The 5,889-nt window shown below is 38.2% G+C and overlaps 1 long non-coding RNA gene across 1 annotated transcript; it reads right to left on the reverse strand.

The window, feature by feature from the left end:
• Positions 1-219: 219 nt before the first annotated feature.
• On the reverse strand, positions 220-5,606 carry LOC141276764 (uncharacterized). The gene is made up of 3 exons (XR_012326761.1): positions 5,571-5,606; positions 1,002-1,117; positions 220-266 (listed from the first exon to the last, which is right to left on the reverse strand). It is a non-coding gene; the product is annotated as an uncharacterized lncRNA (long non-coding RNA).
• Positions 5,607-5,889: the final 283 nt, after the last annotated feature.

Consider the following 5,889-nt stretch of genomic DNA (forward strand, 5'->3'; position numbering starts at 1 on the left):
CAGATGAGCAAACTCTTTGTTCAGATAAATTGTTTTGCAGTGAAGTTACGTATTGGTTTAACTGCCTTCTTCTTGATCACGAAATCCTTAGAAAATGTTGGTCTCTACTCTCAATCCTGATAATTAAGCTATGTGCGCAGAGCTTAACATCACAAAGGAAGCTTCTTGGAAATAAAAATATTAATGAAAACAACAATACTAAGATATACCTTCATTATTTCTGCCTTAGATATTTGGGAAGTGTTAGGACTTTGTATAACATCAACCTAAAAAGACAAAGAATATAATTGCTAAATTATGTTTATAAAAAATAGCTCAAAAGACAAAAAGCAGCTGTGTGGTATGAAAGATAAGTCATGAACTACGTGTTGAATTATACTAGAAACTTTGGTAGACCATCAGCCTAACATTAGACTACAACCAATATGTTCTTGGTCTAACAAGAGAATGTGAATTTGACAATGAACATGTTTCTGCTCCATTTTCACAGTATAATTTTTATAATCTATATGATACAAATAAACATTTTCAGCCATTTATCTTGGGAGCATTTTTCTTTGAGGAATTTAATTATGGAATCCATTGAAATTGATATTGTAAAATGTTTCAAACAAATAAAGCAAATCTAAAAAATTTAAATTGTACCTAGTAAAATATAAAACTGGTACAACCACACTTCCCTGCAAGATACGTTATTGCAGCCCAGTCAGGCAAATGTGTGTCACTTGTTATGGACCAATCACACTTTAAGGACATTTAACCAGTCAAAACCCAGCAATTCTTTGGTCTTTTGCCAATAATCAAACTCCATATTTAAACAAGTAATGTGAGGTATCCTCCTTTACAATGTAATCTACCTATGAGCTAGGACAAAATAGCCTTTATCAGCTATTGGTAAAATCAAGTTATCTTTAACCTTTCACCTATACCTCAGCCCCATGTCATACCTTGTGATAGCCTGACACAATCCCTCAATTATGCATTTTCCCATCAAAGCTTACTTCTTTCCCTCTGAGCAGTTCCTTCCACGTGGACTTCTGTACCATGTCTAAAAGACATAAAATGCTCAGCGTTTTCAGCTTCCTTAGCCTCTGGAAATAATTCAACCGCATAATGGCTGCATGGGATTTATAACATATATTGAACATAGGAGAAAAAAAATAAAACAGTTTATTAGAAATTTCTATTCTGTGAAATATTCTTTATTCACATGTACCCAGTGGCTGCTCTCTTCATCTTTCCACAGCAGCCAAGAGTACATGCTTTCATAGCCCCGCTGTCATCTCTTGGTTTCTGTCATCTTTTCTAATCTCAACACTATCCCTCCTCCTAGGAGAAAACAATACCAAGTCAGCAATAAATGCATCTCTTTATTTATTTATAAACCATTTTCTCTGATGCTTTACTGGCAGCCATCCCTCAGGCATTCAGGGCATAATTTTCTATCTTAATCACTCATTGATGAATTTCTGAAAGCAAAGACAATTCCCTCCCTAGGAGGAATTCTGGAATTGAGTTTCTAATATTGTTTACATTGCGGAGCTCAAAACACAAATTAATGGAAACAGTTGAATTATCCAATTATTTGACCAATATTATAAAAGTTTTAACCCGCTGAGTGCAAGCTTTAGATGCAAATTAGAATGTTGAAACACAAGAAGTCTAAAAGTCCATTCTTTAGAAAAAGATATCTTGTCCTTAAAGGGGGGGAGGGGCACACCCACTCTAGAACTCAGCCATAAGCTATACCTAGCATATTTCCTTTTTCAGTCATGTCTCTAGAAGCCCAGGTGTTTTGTGCTGGTTTTGTTACCTGAAAACTGGGTTCACCTCTTGGTGGGTATCTAGTCAGAGGGCACAACCAAGTTAAGGAGCAAGAGAAGAGAGGATTTTATTCCTTGCAACAAGTAAGGGGAACACCAGGGATACTTCCCAAAGTAGTGTCTCACCAAATAGCAAGATCAGGGAACTTTTAAGCTAAGGGTGCATGCATATACTATATGAAGGAAAGGTATAGTCGTTCCAGGTAGAGAGAGAGTCCTAGGGGTGCTTGCCTGGTGGAGATGAGATTTCATCACAGAATTGGGGCAAAGGTCATTCTAGGTTGACAGAGTCCAGGCTCTGATTGAAGTCATGAGGGCCAGTAAGGGTTGGCCTCATTGATTCTCAGGCTCCAGTTAGTCCAGTGGTTGAGTGCTCAAGGGGTTTGAAACCCGCAAAAGAGCTCAAGAATGTGCAATGTGCGTCAGGCTGATCTTTACTTTCAAACAGAACTGGGAGTCTGTGGGACTGATTTATTGTCTCAGATATGGTCAAACTATTTTCCTGGTCTGGTAATAGATGCTTGTTCTTGCATTCTTTGTTCCTTTAAAATCATTAACTACTGAGGCCTCTTCTTCTACAGTTTCAACCAGGAAGTTTTGCAAGAAATGTGCTTGGGCAACTATTGAGGTCAGGCATAGATCACAGAATGGCTTGGGGCCTAAAATGGCTTCTCTTATGTCAAGAAAGCTATGTCTTTCCCTTCTTTTTCTGGGGACTCCTAACCCTATCTGCCTACAGTCTCAGCATATGAGTAACCTGTGTTGTGGCTTGACCAACCCTTGTTCTTATGATTACAAGATACCCTCAGCAATAACCATTTGAGAACGTTTAAATAGACAAGGTTTCATATTTACAGGTTCTGGGGCCACACAGTGAGGTCACAGAGAGCGAGACAGAGAGAACACGCAGGCCTGAAATTCTGTTTTTATTGGGTTGAATGGTGGAGGCCTAGGGTGTCAACTTAAAGAAAAATGCACAACATAAGAGTTGTGAGTTTAGGTTTTACTCAGGATCTTACCTAGGACTATAGCCCAGGAGATAGCCTCTCAGTAGCTCTGGGGAAATTGCTCCAGAGAAGTAGGGGAGAAACCAGTATATAACTTTTGGCTAGGGAATATGTGCAGTCCAGCATACATACATCTTCGTAAAAGATTACAGCTAGTCACAAAGAACGGATATCCCAAGTTCATGATTTTAGTGCTTCTCTATGTATGGGAAGATGCAAGAATCTGCGTTCATTAGAATTCTTCCTGAGATATGCATCTAACTATCCATGTGGCCTGTTTATCCAAAGCACAGAGTGCCTCATCCTGGTTTTCATTCTGAATTCTTCTCAGGGTGCACTGTTGGTTGGTGACTGCAGTGACTAATGACTCAATCCTTGTAGAACTAGTTGGTAAGCAATGCTCTTTTATTTCCCTTGTTTTATAAGGGTTTTGTGGGCTCACTTTTTATTGGTGAATTTAAAACGTAAGAGTGGAAATGTAAAGCTTAGAAAGAGAAAAACAAGAGGCCCAAATGGTCAGTTGTTAAAATCAACCAAGATCTCTAAAACCAAGAGTCTGGGTATGTATGTAGGGGAGAGGGGAGTGCAGAGGGCACATCCTGGCTCTTTATCTAGCCATGTGGTTGACAGTGTGTTTATTCAGAGAGCCCTCTTTGAAGTGGATGCCACAGCAATCAAAGCTTAAGTCAGGTAACTGCATGAAAAAAAAAAAAATCAATCGTTAAGACTTATACTACACCTAGGCCATGCCCCTAATATGGTCAATAAATTACACAAAAACAGAAAGTTTAAGATGTACAATGTGATGATTTGGTACCTACATGCATAGATTGTCAAGTGATTACATGCAATCAAGTTAATTAACTCATTCATCGCCTCACATAGTCACTTTTTCTGTTTGTTTTTGTTTTGGTAAGAACACTTAGGATCTACTCTCTTAGCTAATTTCATCTATACAATATTGTATTATTAACTATAGTCACTATGCTGTACATTAGAATTAATGATATGCTTTTTGACTCAGGGACTTTTGCTCATCCTCCCAACCCACCTGCTTTGTCACTTACGCTTTCAATGACAACCCCATTTACTATGTAATCTTGGCCTTTTTCTTCATTTTGCTTTTGCAGTTTAAATTTCAAACCTGAATTAATCCAGTTTTTTTGATAAGCAATTTGTTTGTACTTGGATTGGCCTCTCAATTTATTCCATGAAATTGATGGTTTGCTTTTTGACAATTTCCCAGTAACTTTCAGGGTCCCTGACTGATGCTACTCTAGATAGCTGTTTCTTGGTCTCTCTATTACATACCTTTGGGTACAAGACCCCCGACCATTCCTTTTCCTTCACAGGCCTCTCCTCTGTCTACCCATTCTTGGTGTACTCCTCTTCATTCTCTACACGTTCACTGAGCAATTTCAGTCCCTTTTATGATTTTTTTTTTTTTTTTTTTTTTTTTTTTTTGCGGTACGTGGGCCTCTCACTGCTGTGGCCTCTCCCGTTGCAGAGCACAGGTTCCGGACGTGCAGGCTCAGCGGCCATGGCTCACGTGCCCAGCCGCTCCGTGGCATGTGGGATCCTCCCGGACCGGGGCATGAAGCCATGTCCCCTGCATCGGCAGGCGGACTCTCAACCACTGCGACACCAGGGAAGCCCCCTTTTATGCTTCTGAGTTCTAAATGCGTGTGCTAATGACTCTCTATCTCTATCTCTAACCCTTTCAACTTCAGCCTATATACTCAACTGTCCGTTGCAAATATCCCGCTAGGTTATTATAGGCATTCATTCTTCATCAAGATTCAGATCAGGCCTCAGCTCTTAGACAAGCTTTTATTCAATCCTGAATCTTTGTTAACTGCCCTCCTCCATCTTCCTACTGTGTCCTACAAACACCTCTATCAAAAATTTTGTGTCCTGAGTCAGGATTATCTGTTTTACCTGTTAATCTCCTACTGGACTGCAAGTTATCTGGGAGCAGGAATTTTGCCTAAATCAACCTTGCATTTCCAGCATCAAAGAGAGTTTCTGCAACATTAGGGGTGATAGATAGTGTAAGTAGTTTAATTTTTTTGTTTTGTTTTTGTGTTTGTTTTTAATGTTCAGGCCCTTCAACAATGGCCTAGTTTTCCTTGGAAAGTAATAATGTATGTTGCAATACCTTTTAAGCAGCTACTTTCCTGGGAAAATGTAGACCTGGTATATGCCTCAGGTTGGCAGTTGGACTATATAGCCTCTAAGATCTACAAGCCTGAAATTATATAAATCTAGTCTCCTGTAATGCTTCAAAAATAAATAACATAAGAAGGAAAAGATAACTTTTTTGGCATATTGTCCAACGTTTCTAATTAATCATTTTGCCAGTACTAAATGTATTGCTTAATTATTCAGAAATCAAATAACATTAACACTACCAAAAGCTATTGAAAATTGGCACAAATACCATTAACAGATGAAGTATCATTTAAATTAAATGCTTCATTTATTTCATTATTTTAAAGTCATCACATGAGTGTAGAGTAAATGAGCACACAACTTATGACAATTTACTTTTGGCAAGTATTGGGGTCTTCTAGGGACAGAATCTGTGTGTTCTCACTCAGAAACAATGAAGAGTGACCTCCAATTTGGCTTTATTCTTAATGAGTTTTTCTATGTTGACAAAGAAGTATATTTGAGCTTATTGCAAAATGAGAGAAGTGAGATGCACATATTTTCATGCTGAGGCAGAATGCAAGCTCACCTTCAATAACTAGAGGGTTTTTTTTTTGAAATATCATGACTGGATTCTTTTGCAATGGTGCCAATCAGTCATCTTCAGAAAAACATACACTGCAAGAGAAAAAGGTGTGGACAAATCTGGAGGTGTTTTTGAATCAGTTGTACAAATGGACAGTTTACATCTATTTTAAAGAAGAAAAAGAAATAGACTCAGAAATTAAGTGACTTGCTTAAGGTTCCAACAAGAACAGAATAAGAGTTCACGTTATTCTTTCTTGTATTTATCAGTTTATGACTACTTCTCTTCTGCTGAATGTTTATTTCTAAAAGGTCTTCTAGAG

The sequence above is a fragment of the Tursiops truncatus genome, chromosome 16 (genome assembly GCF_011762595.2).
Source record: "Tursiops truncatus isolate mTurTru1 chromosome 16, mTurTru1.mat.Y, whole genome shotgun sequence".
Taxonomy (NCBI): domain Eukaryota; kingdom Metazoa; phylum Chordata; class Mammalia; order Artiodactyla; family Delphinidae; genus Tursiops; species Tursiops truncatus.